At 46.4% G+C, this 12,427-nt stretch overlaps 8 non-coding genes across 8 annotated transcripts; all 8 read left to right on the plus strand.

The window, feature by feature from the left end:
- The first annotated feature begins 1,089 nt into the window (after positions 1-1,089).
- LOC142280724 (U2 spliceosomal RNA) lies at positions 1,090-1,280 on the plus strand. The gene has a single exon (XR_012742921.1). It is a non-coding gene; the product is annotated as a U2 spliceosomal RNA (small nuclear RNA).
- Positions 1,281-2,667: 1,387 nt separating this feature from the next.
- Positions 2,668-2,858, plus strand: LOC142280841 (U2 spliceosomal RNA). The gene has a single exon (XR_012743026.1). It is a non-coding gene; the product is annotated as a U2 spliceosomal RNA (small nuclear RNA).
- Positions 2,859-4,245: 1,387 nt separating this feature from the next.
- On the plus strand, positions 4,246-4,436 carry LOC142280855 (U2 spliceosomal RNA). Its single transcript, XR_012743037.1, has one exon. It is a non-coding gene; the product is annotated as a U2 spliceosomal RNA (small nuclear RNA).
- A 1,387-nt stretch (positions 4,437-5,823) lies between these two features.
- LOC142280866 (U2 spliceosomal RNA) lies at positions 5,824-6,014 on the plus strand. The gene has a single exon (XR_012743048.1). It is a non-coding gene; the product is annotated as a U2 spliceosomal RNA (small nuclear RNA).
- A 1,387-nt stretch (positions 6,015-7,401) lies between these two features.
- Positions 7,402-7,592, plus strand: LOC142280877 (U2 spliceosomal RNA). The gene has a single exon (XR_012743059.1). It is a non-coding gene; the product is annotated as a U2 spliceosomal RNA (small nuclear RNA).
- A 1,387-nt stretch (positions 7,593-8,979) lies between these two features.
- LOC142280730 (U2 spliceosomal RNA) lies at positions 8,980-9,170 on the plus strand. The gene has a single exon (XR_012742927.1). It is a non-coding gene; the product is annotated as a U2 spliceosomal RNA (small nuclear RNA).
- A 1,387-nt stretch (positions 9,171-10,557) lies between these two features.
- Positions 10,558-10,748, plus strand: LOC142280742 (U2 spliceosomal RNA). Its single transcript, XR_012742938.1, has one exon. It is a non-coding gene; the product is annotated as a U2 spliceosomal RNA (small nuclear RNA).
- Positions 10,749-12,135: 1,387 nt separating this feature from the next.
- On the plus strand, positions 12,136-12,326 carry LOC142280754 (U2 spliceosomal RNA). The gene has a single exon (XR_012742949.1). It is a non-coding gene; the product is annotated as a U2 spliceosomal RNA (small nuclear RNA).
- The last annotated feature ends 101 nt before the right edge of the window (positions 12,327-12,427 follow it).

Genomic DNA, 12,427 nt, shown 5'->3' on the forward strand with positions numbered 1-12,427 from the left:
TGCTGCTGCAGTGACCACAGGTGTGATAACATCTAGAATTGGCATCTGGTGCGATCTCTCCGCTTCCACTCCAAAGAAAGTTACCTGTTTATTCCTATCATGCATTGGTTTTTGGGGTTTTCTTTGAGTAATGATGATCTCTTTAGTAGTCTGTTGGCGCCCTCTCCTGGAGGAATAGTTTGCTTGCTCTTGGACATTCTAAAAGAGAGGTCATGATAGACATTGAGCTTCTGAGCTCAATTGGGGACAGTCATGGGTGATGAATGTTTGCAACCTACTGCGAAGCCTCATACCGCAATATAAGGAACGTCAAATACTAAGAAAGGGCGGCCTATGAAAGAATTACTACTTTCAATAAGTACACTTAAACGGCTAATTGGGAATAGAAAAACTGTAAAAAGCCCTCTGAGAAAGCCCCCCTCTAACCTTTGATAGTAAGCTTTTCTGTAGTCTGCCTGTTGATGTATTTTCCGTTTGAACTGTGCACAACATGAAGAGACGGAACACTGGCGGCTTGTCACAATGCCCCCCGATGACATCACAATAGCGCTGCTGCCTAGAAAACAAGCTGCGCAGAAGAAGTTGTTCTTTGGGTGGGAGGGTGGGCTAGTGGAAGGAGGGGGCAATCTCTTTTTTTCCCGGGTGGTAGGGGGATGACAGGAGAAGGGAAGCGGGTGGTGAGAAAGGTACAGAGGGCAGGGTTTGGGGGCTGGGAAGGAAAGGGAAAAGATTAGGGTTTGGGGATGATGAAAGGGCTTTCTACGGGTAAGGATGGCAAAGGGTGGCAGTGACGGAAAGTCAGGCAACCTGTCCTGTCCGTCTTTTTGTATCGTGAATTGGAAAGACTGCAAGGGGGAGGGGAGTTGCTTGCGCCCTAAAGGAGGAGTTATTCAGATTCATTGCAGTGGGCGGCGGCTGCAAAACGCACCATTCTTCTTGTTTTGGCTCTGCAAAGCAGCCTTTTCAAGGGTTGGCTTGGGTGACAAAATGTCTTGTGTAGGCGTGGGTTTGTCTCCCTCTCGCTCTCTCTCCCTAAGATGTGTCCGGCATAGGCCAGGGTGCCACTCGAGGCCCAAACCAATTCTGGTTATCGCTTCTCGGCCTTTTGGCTAAGATCAAGTGTAGTATCTGTTCTTATCAGTTTAATATCTGATACGTCCCCTATCTGGGGACCATATATTAAATGGATTTTTAGAACAGGGAGATGGAAAAAGAGCTTGCTCTGTCCACTCCACGCATTGACCTGGTATTGCAGTACCTCCAGGAACGGTGCACCCCTTCTTAACCCAGTTTCCAAAAGCAGAACTCAATTCACCTGATTCATATTAGCCCGATTTAATGAATTGGAAGAAAGCATACGTCTTCATATGCACCTCAATTTGGCCCATTCACTTTTCACACTTCCTCCTTTTGTTTTTTATCTTTCACACTTTTGACTTTCTTTATTCATCCAAATAGCAAACTCATCACCACTCAACCTGACCAACTCGGCTATGTCCCCGTGCTGCAGTTCTCTGTCTTATCTAGATCATTTGCAATTGAATGGAATAGATCCCTTTTGGACAAAGTGGATTCACCTGCTGCTGCAGTGACCACAGGTGTGATAACATCTAGAATTGGCATCTGGTGCGATCTCTCCGCTTCCACTCCAAAGAAAGTTACCTGTTTATTCCTATCATGCATTGGTTTTTGGGGTTTTCTTTGAGTAATGATGATCTCTTTAGTAGTCTGTTGGCGCCCTCTCCTGGAGGAATAGTTTGCTTGCTCTTGGACATTCTAAAAGAGAGGTCATGATAGACATTGAGCTTCTGAGCTCAATTGGGGACAGTCATGGGTGATGAATGTTTGCAACCTACTGCGAAGCCTCATACCGCAATATAAGGAACGTCAAATACTAAGAAAGGGCGGCCTATGAAAGAATTACTACTTTCAATAAGTACACTTAAACGGCTAATTGGGAATAGAAAAACTGTAAAAAGCCCTCTGAGAAAGCCCCCCTCTAACCTTTGATAGTAAGCTTTTCTGTAGTCTGCCTGTTGATGTATTTTCCGTTTGAACTGTGCACAACATGAAGAGACGGAACACTGGCGGCTTGTCACAATGCCCCCCGATGACATCACAATAGCGCTGCTGCCTAGAAAACAAGCTGCGCAGAAGAAGTTGTTCTTTGGGTGGGAGGGTGGGCTAGTGGAAGGAGGGGGCAATCTCTTTTTTTCCCGGGTGGTAGGGGGATGACAGGAGAAGGGAAGCGGGTGGTGAGAAAGGTACAGAGGGCAGGGTTTGGGGGCTGGGAAGGAAAGGGAAAAGATTAGGGTTTGGGGATGATGAAAGGGCTTTCTACGGGTAAGGATGGCAAAGGGTGGCAGTGACGGAAAGTCAGGCAACCTGTCCTGTCCGTCTTTTTGTATCGTGAATTGGAAAGACTGCAAGGGGGAGGGGAGTTGCTTGCGCCCTAAAGGAGGAGTTATTCAGATTCATTGCAGTGGGCGGCGGCTGCAAAACGCACCATTCTTCTTGTTTTGGCTCTGCAAAGCAGCCTTTTCAAGGGTTGGCTTGGGTGACAAAATGTCTTGTGTAGGCGTGGGTTTGTCTCCCTCTCGCTCTCTCTCCCTAAGATGTGTCCGGCATAGGCCAGGGTGCCACTCGAGGCCCAAACCAATTCTGGTTATCGCTTCTCGGCCTTTTGGCTAAGATCAAGTGTAGTATCTGTTCTTATCAGTTTAATATCTGATACGTCCCCTATCTGGGGACCATATATTAAATGGATTTTTAGAACAGGGAGATGGAAAAAGAGCTTGCTCTGTCCACTCCACGCATTGACCTGGTATTGCAGTACCTCCAGGAACGGTGCACCCCTTCTTAACCCAGTTTCCAAAAGCAGAACTCAATTCACCTGATTCATATTAGCCCGATTTAATGAATTGGAAGAAAGCATACGTCTTCATATGCACCTCAATTTGGCCCATTCACTTTTCACACTTCCTCCTTTTGTTTTTTATCTTTCACACTTTTGACTTTCTTTATTCATCCAAATAGCAAACTCATCACCACTCAACCTGACCAACTCGGCTATGTCCCCGTGCTGCAGTTCTCTGTCTTATCTAGATCATTTGCAATTGAATGGAATAGATCCCTTTTGGACAAAGTGGATTCACCTGCTGCTGCAGTGACCACAGGTGTGATAACATCTAGAATTGGCATCTGGTGCGATCTCTCCGCTTCCACTCCAAAGAAAGTTACCTGTTTATTCCTATCATGCATTGGTTTTTGGGGTTTTCTTTGAGTAATGATGATCTCTTTAGTAGTCTGTTGGCGCCCTCTCCTGGAGGAATAGTTTGCTTGCTCTTGGACATTCTAAAAGAGAGGTCATGATAGACATTGAGCTTCTGAGCTCAATTGGGGACAGTCATGGGTGATGAATGTTTGCAACCTACTGCGAAGCCTCATACCGCAATATAAGGAACGTCAAATACTAAGAAAGGGCGGCCTATGAAAGAATTACTACTTTCAATAAGTACACTTAAACGGCTAATTGGGAATAGAAAAACTGTAAAAAGCCCTCTGAGAAAGCCCCCCTCTAACCTTTGATAGTAAGCTTTTCTGTAGTCTGCCTGTTGATGTATTTTCCGTTTGAACTGTGCACAACATGAAGAGACGGAACACTGGCGGCTTGTCACAATGCCCCCCGATGACATCACAATAGCGCTGCTGCCTAGAAAACAAGCTGCGCAGAAGAAGTTGTTCTTTGGGTGGGAGGGTGGGCTAGTGGAAGGAGGGGGCAATCTCTTTTTTTCCCGGGTGGTAGGGGGATGACAGGAGAAGGGAAGCGGGTGGTGAGAAAGGTACAGAGGGCAGGGTTTGGGGGCTGGGAAGGAAAGGGAAAAGATTAGGGTTTGGGGATGATGAAAGGGCTTTCTACGGGTAAGGATGGCAAAGGGTGGCAGTGACGGAAAGTCAGGCAACCTGTCCTGTCCGTCTTTTTGTATCGTGAATTGGAAAGACTGCAAGGGGGAGGGGAGTTGCTTGCGCCCTAAAGGAGGAGTTATTCAGATTCATTGCAGTGGGCGGCGGCTGCAAAACGCACCATTCTTCTTGTTTTGGCTCTGCAAAGCAGCCTTTTCAAGGGTTGGCTTGGGTGACAAAATGTCTTGTGTAGGCGTGGGTTTGTCTCCCTCTCGCTCTCTCTCCCTAAGATGTGTCCGGCATAGGCCAGGGTGCCACTCGAGGCCCAAACCAATTCTGGTTATCGCTTCTCGGCCTTTTGGCTAAGATCAAGTGTAGTATCTGTTCTTATCAGTTTAATATCTGATACGTCCCCTATCTGGGGACCATATATTAAATGGATTTTTAGAACAGGGAGATGGAAAAAGAGCTTGCTCTGTCCACTCCACGCATTGACCTGGTATTGCAGTACCTCCAGGAACGGTGCACCCCTTCTTAACCCAGTTTCCAAAAGCAGAACTCAATTCACCTGATTCATATTAGCCCGATTTAATGAATTGGAAGAAAGCATACGTCTTCATATGCACCTCAATTTGGCCCATTCACTTTTCACACTTCCTCCTTTTGTTTTTTATCTTTCACACTTTTGACTTTCTTTATTCATCCAAATAGCAAACTCATCACCACTCAACCTGACCAACTCGGCTATGTCCCCGTGCTGCAGTTCTCTGTCTTATCTAGATCATTTGCAATTGAATGGAATAGATCCCTTTTGGACAAAGTGGATTCACCTGCTGCTGCAGTGACCACAGGTGTGATAACATCTAGAATTGGCATCTGGTGCGATCTCTCCGCTTCCACTCCAAAGAAAGTTACCTGTTTATTCCTATCATGCATTGGTTTTTGGGGTTTTCTTTGAGTAATGATGATCTCTTTAGTAGTCTGTTGGCGCCCTCTCCTGGAGGAATAGTTTGCTTGCTCTTGGACATTCTAAAAGAGAGGTCATGATAGACATTGAGCTTCTGAGCTCAATTGGGGACAGTCATGGGTGATGAATGTTTGCAACCTACTGCGAAGCCTCATACCGCAATATAAGGAACGTCAAATACTAAGAAAGGGCGGCCTATGAAAGAATTACTACTTTCAATAAGTACACTTAAACGGCTAATTGGGAATAGAAAAACTGTAAAAAGCCCTCTGAGAAAGCCCCCCTCTAACCTTTGATAGTAAGCTTTTCTGTAGTCTGCCTGTTGATGTATTTTCCGTTTGAACTGTGCACAACATGAAGAGACGGAACACTGGCGGCTTGTCACAATGCCCCCCGATGACATCACAATAGCGCTGCTGCCTAGAAAACAAGCTGCGCAGAAGAAGTTGTTCTTTGGGTGGGAGGGTGGGCTAGTGGAAGGAGGGGGCAATCTCTTTTTTTCCCGGGTGGTAGGGGGATGACAGGAGAAGGGAAGCGGGTGGTGAGAAAGGTACAGAGGGCAGGGTTTGGGGGCTGGGAAGGAAAGGGAAAAGATTAGGGTTTGGGGATGATGAAAGGGCTTTCTACGGGTAAGGATGGCAAAGGGTGGCAGTGACGGAAAGTCAGGCAACCTGTCCTGTCCGTCTTTTTGTATCGTGAATTGGAAAGACTGCAAGGGGGAGGGGAGTTGCTTGCGCCCTAAAGGAGGAGTTATTCAGATTCATTGCAGTGGGCGGCGGCTGCAAAACGCACCATTCTTCTTGTTTTGGCTCTGCAAAGCAGCCTTTTCAAGGGTTGGCTTGGGTGACAAAATGTCTTGTGTAGGCGTGGGTTTGTCTCCCTCTCGCTCTCTCTCCCTAAGATGTGTCCGGCATAGGCCAGGGTGCCACTCGAGGCCCAAACCAATTCTGGTTATCGCTTCTCGGCCTTTTGGCTAAGATCAAGTGTAGTATCTGTTCTTATCAGTTTAATATCTGATACGTCCCCTATCTGGGGACCATATATTAAATGGATTTTTAGAACAGGGAGATGGAAAAAGAGCTTGCTCTGTCCACTCCACGCATTGACCTGGTATTGCAGTACCTCCAGGAACGGTGCACCCCTTCTTAACCCAGTTTCCAAAAGCAGAACTCAATTCACCTGATTCATATTAGCCCGATTTAATGAATTGGAAGAAAGCATACGTCTTCATATGCACCTCAATTTGGCCCATTCACTTTTCACACTTCCTCCTTTTGTTTTTTATCTTTCACACTTTTGACTTTCTTTATTCATCCAAATAGCAAACTCATCACCACTCAACCTGACCAACTCGGCTATGTCCCCGTGCTGCAGTTCTCTGTCTTATCTAGATCATTTGCAATTGAATGGAATAGATCCCTTTTGGACAAAGTGGATTCACCTGCTGCTGCAGTGACCACAGGTGTGATAACATCTAGAATTGGCATCTGGTGCGATCTCTCCGCTTCCACTCCAAAGAAAGTTACCTGTTTATTCCTATCATGCATTGGTTTTTGGGGTTTTCTTTGAGTAATGATGATCTCTTTAGTAGTCTGTTGGCGCCCTCTCCTGGAGGAATAGTTTGCTTGCTCTTGGACATTCTAAAAGAGAGGTCATGATAGACATTGAGCTTCTGAGCTCAATTGGGGACAGTCATGGGTGATGAATGTTTGCAACCTACTGCGAAGCCTCATACCGCAATATAAGGAACGTCAAATACTAAGAAAGGGCGGCCTATGAAAGAATTACTACTTTCAATAAGTACACTTAAACGGCTAATTGGGAATAGAAAAACTGTAAAAAGCCCTCTGAGAAAGCCCCCCTCTAACCTTTGATAGTAAGCTTTTCTGTAGTCTGCCTGTTGATGTATTTTCCGTTTGAACTGTGCACAACATGAAGAGACGGAACACTGGCGGCTTGTCACAATGCCCCCCGATGACATCACAATAGCGCTGCTGCCTAGAAAACAAGCTGCGCAGAAGAAGTTGTTCTTTGGGTGGGAGGGTGGGCTAGTGGAAGGAGGGGGCAATCTCTTTTTTTCCCGGGTGGTAGGGGGATGACAGGAGAAGGGAAGCGGGTGGTGAGAAAGGTACAGAGGGCAGGGTTTGGGGGCTGGGAAGGAAAGGGAAAAGATTAGGGTTTGGGGATGATGAAAGGGCTTTCTACGGGTAAGGATGGCAAAGGGTGGCAGTGACGGAAAGTCAGGCAACCTGTCCTGTCCGTCTTTTTGTATCGTGAATTGGAAAGACTGCAAGGGGGAGGGGAGTTGCTTGCGCCCTAAAGGAGGAGTTATTCAGATTCATTGCAGTGGGCGGCGGCTGCAAAACGCACCATTCTTCTTGTTTTGGCTCTGCAAAGCAGCCTTTTCAAGGGTTGGCTTGGGTGACAAAATGTCTTGTGTAGGCGTGGGTTTGTCTCCCTCTCGCTCTCTCTCCCTAAGATGTGTCCGGCATAGGCCAGGGTGCCACTCGAGGCCCAAACCAATTCTGGTTATCGCTTCTCGGCCTTTTGGCTAAGATCAAGTGTAGTATCTGTTCTTATCAGTTTAATATCTGATACGTCCCCTATCTGGGGACCATATATTAAATGGATTTTTAGAACAGGGAGATGGAAAAAGAGCTTGCTCTGTCCACTCCACGCATTGACCTGGTATTGCAGTACCTCCAGGAACGGTGCACCCCTTCTTAACCCAGTTTCCAAAAGCAGAACTCAATTCACCTGATTCATATTAGCCCGATTTAATGAATTGGAAGAAAGCATACGTCTTCATATGCACCTCAATTTGGCCCATTCACTTTTCACACTTCCTCCTTTTGTTTTTTATCTTTCACACTTTTGACTTTCTTTATTCATCCAAATAGCAAACTCATCACCACTCAACCTGACCAACTCGGCTATGTCCCCGTGCTGCAGTTCTCTGTCTTATCTAGATCATTTGCAATTGAATGGAATAGATCCCTTTTGGACAAAGTGGATTCACCTGCTGCTGCAGTGACCACAGGTGTGATAACATCTAGAATTGGCATCTGGTGCGATCTCTCCGCTTCCACTCCAAAGAAAGTTACCTGTTTATTCCTATCATGCATTGGTTTTTGGGGTTTTCTTTGAGTAATGATGATCTCTTTAGTAGTCTGTTGGCGCCCTCTCCTGGAGGAATAGTTTGCTTGCTCTTGGACATTCTAAAAGAGAGGTCATGATAGACATTGAGCTTCTGAGCTCAATTGGGGACAGTCATGGGTGATGAATGTTTGCAACCTACTGCGAAGCCTCATACCGCAATATAAGGAACGTCAAATACTAAGAAAGGGCGGCCTATGAAAGAATTACTACTTTCAATAAGTACACTTAAACGGCTAATTGGGAATAGAAAAACTGTAAAAAGCCCTCTGAGAAAGCCCCCCTCTAACCTTTGATAGTAAGCTTTTCTGTAGTCTGCCTGTTGATGTATTTTCCGTTTGAACTGTGCACAACATGAAGAGACGGAACACTGGCGGCTTGTCACAATGCCCCCCGATGACATCACAATAGCGCTGCTGCCTAGAAAACAAGCTGCGCAGAAGAAGTTGTTCTTTGGGTGGGAGGGTGGGCTAGTGGAAGGAGGGGGCAATCTCTTTTTTTCCCGGGTGGTAGGGGGATGACAGGAGAAGGGAAGCGGGTGGTGAGAAAGGTACAGAGGGCAGGGTTTGGGGGCTGGGAAGGAAAGGGAAAAGATTAGGGTTTGGGGATGATGAAAGGGCTTTCTACGGGTAAGGATGGCAAAGGGTGGCAGTGACGGAAAGTCAGGCAACCTGTCCTGTCCGTCTTTTTGTATCGTGAATTGGAAAGACTGCAAGGGGGAGGGGAGTTGCTTGCGCCCTAAAGGAGGAGTTATTCAGATTCATTGCAGTGGGCGGCGGCTGCAAAACGCACCATTCTTCTTGTTTTGGCTCTGCAAAGCAGCCTTTTCAAGGGTTGGCTTGGGTGACAAAATGTCTTGTGTAGGCGTGGGTTTGTCTCCCTCTCGCTCTCTCTCCCTAAGATGTGTCCGGCATAGGCCAGGGTGCCACTCGAGGCCCAAACCAATTCTGGTTATCGCTTCTCGGCCTTTTGGCTAAGATCAAGTGTAGTATCTGTTCTTATCAGTTTAATATCTGATACGTCCCCTATCTGGGGACCATATATTAAATGGATTTTTAGAACAGGGAGATGGAAAAAGAGCTTGCTCTGTCCACTCCACGCATTGACCTGGTATTGCAGTACCTCCAGGAACGGTGCACCCCTTCTTAACCCAGTTTCCAAAAGCAGAACTCAATTCACCTGATTCATATTAGCCCGATTTAATGAATTGGAAGAAAGCATACGTCTTCATATGCACCTCAATTTGGCCCATTCACTTTTCACACTTCCTCCTTTTGTTTTTTATCTTTCACACTTTTGACTTTCTTTATTCATCCAAATAGCAAACTCATCACCACTCAACCTGACCAACTCGGCTATGTCCCCGTGCTGCAGTTCTCTGTCTTATCTAGATCATTTGCAATTGAATGGAATAGATCCCTTTTGGACAAAGTGGATTCACCTGCTGCTGCAGTGACCACAGGTGTGATAACATCTAGAATTGGCATCTGGTGCGATCTCTCCGCTTCCACTCCAAAGAAAGTTACCTGTTTATTCCTATCATGCATTGGTTTTTGGGGTTTTCTTTGAGTAATGATGATCTCTTTAGTAGTCTGTTGGCGCCCTCTCCTGGAGGAATAGTTTGCTTGCTCTTGGACATTCTAAAAGAGAGGTCATGATAGACATTGAGCTTCTGAGCTCAATTGGGGACAGTCATGGGTGATGAATGTTTGCAACCTACTGCGAAGCCTCATACCGCAATATAAGGAACGTCAAATACTAAGAAAGGGCGGCCTATGAAAGAATTACTACTTTCAATAAGTACACTTAAACGGCTAATTGGGAATAGAAAAACTGTAAAAAGCCCTCTGAGAAAGCCCCCCTCTAACCTTTGATAGTAAGCTTTTCTGTAGTCTGCCTGTTGATGTATTTTCCGTTTGAACTGTGCACAACATGAAGAGACGGAACACTGGCGGCTTGTCACAATGCCCCCCGATGACATCACAATAGCGCTGCTGCCTAGAAAACAAGCTGCGCAGAAGAAGTTGTTCTTTGGGTGGGAGGGTGGGCTAGTGGAAGGAGGGGGCAATCTCTTTTTTTCCCGGGTGGTAGGGGGATGACAGGAGAAGGGAAGCGGGTGGTGAGAAAGGTACAGAGGGCAGGGTTTGGGGGCTGGGAAGGAAAGGGAAAAGATTAGGGTTTGGGGATGATGAAAGGGCTTTCTACGGGTAAGGATGGCAAAGGGTGGCAGTGACGGAAAGTCAGGCAACCTGTCCTGTCCGTCTTTTTGTATCGTGAATTGGAAAGACTGCAAGGGGGAGGGGAGTTGCTTGCGCCCTAAAGGAGGAGTTATTCAGATTCATTGCAGTGGGCGGCGGCTGCAAAACGCACCATTCTTCTTGTTTTGGCTCTGCAAAGCAGCCTTTTCAAGGGTTGGCTTGGGTGACAAAATGTCTTGTGTAGGCGTGGGTTTGTCTCCCTCTCGCTCTCTCTCCCTAAGATGTGTCCGGCATAGGCCAGGGTGCCACTCGAGGCCCAAACCAATTCTGGTTATCGCTTCTCGGCCTTTTGGCTAAGATCAAGTGTAGTATCTGTTCTTATCAGTTTAATATCTGATACGTCCCCTATCTGGGGACCATATATTAAATGGATTTTTAGAACAGGGAGATGGAAAAAGAGCTTGCTCTGTCCACTCCACGCATTGACCTGGTATTGCAGTACCTCCAGGAACGGTGCACCCCTTCTTAACCCAGTTTCCAAAAGCAGAACTCAATTCACCTGATTCATATTAGCCCGATTTAATGAATTGGAAGAAAGCATACGTCTTCATATGCACCTCAATTTGGCCCATTCACTTTTCACACTTCCTCCTTTTGTTTTTTATCTTTCACACTTTTGACTTTCTTTATTCATCCAAATAGCAAACTCATCACCACTCAACCTGACCAACTCGGCTATGTCCCCGTGCTGCAGTTCTCTGTCTTATCTAGATCATTTGCAATTGAATGGAATAGATCCCTTTTGGACAAAGTGGATTCACCTGCTGCTGCAGTGACCACAGGTGTGATAACATCTAGAATTGGCATCTGGTGCGATCTCTCCGCTTCCACTCCAAAGAAAGTTGCCTGTTTATTCCTATCATGCATTGGTTTTTGGGGTTTTCTTTGAGTAATGATGATCTCTTTAGTAGTCTGTTGGCGCCCTCTCCTGGAGGAATAGTTTGCTTGCTCTTGGACATTCTAAAAGAGAGGTCATGATAGACATTGAGCTTCTGAGCTCAATTGGGGACAGTCATGGGTGATGAATGTTTGCAACCTACTGCGAAGCCTCATACCGCAATATAAGGAACGTCAAATACTAAGAAAGGGCGGCCTATGAAAGAATTACTACTTTCAATAAGTACACTTAAACGGCTAATTGGGAATAGAAAAACTGTAAAAAGCCCTCTGAGAAAGCCCCCCTCTAACCTTTGATAGTAAGCTTTTCTGTAGTCTGCCTGTTGATGTATTTTCCGTTTGAACTGTGCACAACATGAAGAGACGGAACACTGGCGGCTTGTCACAATGCCCCCCGATGACATCACAATAGCGCTGCTGCCTAGAAAACAAGCTGCGCAGAAGAAGTTGTTCTTTGGGTGGGAGGGTGGGCTAGTGGAAGGAGGGGGCAATCTCTTTTTTTCCCGGGTGGTAGGGGGATGACAGGAGAAGGGAAGCGGGTGGTGAGAAAGGTACAGAGGGCAGGGTTTGGGGGCTGGGAAGGAAAGGGAAAAGATTAGGGTTTGGGGATGATGAAAGGGCTTTCTACGGGTAAGGATGGCAAAGGGTGGCAGTGACGGAAAGTCAGGCAACCTGTCCTGTCCGTCTTTTTGTATCGTGAATTGGAAAGACTGCAAGGGGGAGGGGAGTTGCTTGCGCCCTAAAGGAGGAGTTATTCAGATTCATTGCAGTGGGCGGCGGCTGCAAAACGCACCATTCTTCTTGTTTTGGCTCTGCAAAGCAGCCTTTTCAAGGGTTGGCTTGGGTGACAAAATGTCTTGTGTAGGCGTGGGTTTGTCTCCCTCTCGCTCTCTCTCCCTAAGATGTGTCCGGCATAGGCCAGGGTGCCACTCGAGGCCCAAACCAATTCTGGTTATCGCTTCTCGGCCTTTTGGCTAAGATCAAGTGTAGTATCTGTTCTTATCAGTTTAATATCTGATACGTCCCCTATCTGGGGACCATATATTAAATGGATTTTTAGAACAGGGAGATGGAAAAAGAGCTTGCTCTGTCCACTCCACGCATTGACCTGGTATTGCAGTACCTCCAGGAACGGTGCACCCCTTCTTAACCCAGTTTCCAAAAGCAGAACTCAATTCACCTGATTCATATTAGCCCGATTTAATGAATTGGAAGAAAGCATACGTCTTCATATGCACCTCAATTT

The sequence above is a fragment of the Anomaloglossus baeobatrachus genome, unplaced genomic scaffold, assembly GCF_048569485.1.
Source record: "Anomaloglossus baeobatrachus isolate aAnoBae1 unplaced genomic scaffold, aAnoBae1.hap1 Scaffold_463, whole genome shotgun sequence".
Lineage (NCBI taxonomy): Eukaryota > Metazoa > Chordata > Amphibia > Anura > Aromobatidae > Anomaloglossus > Anomaloglossus baeobatrachus.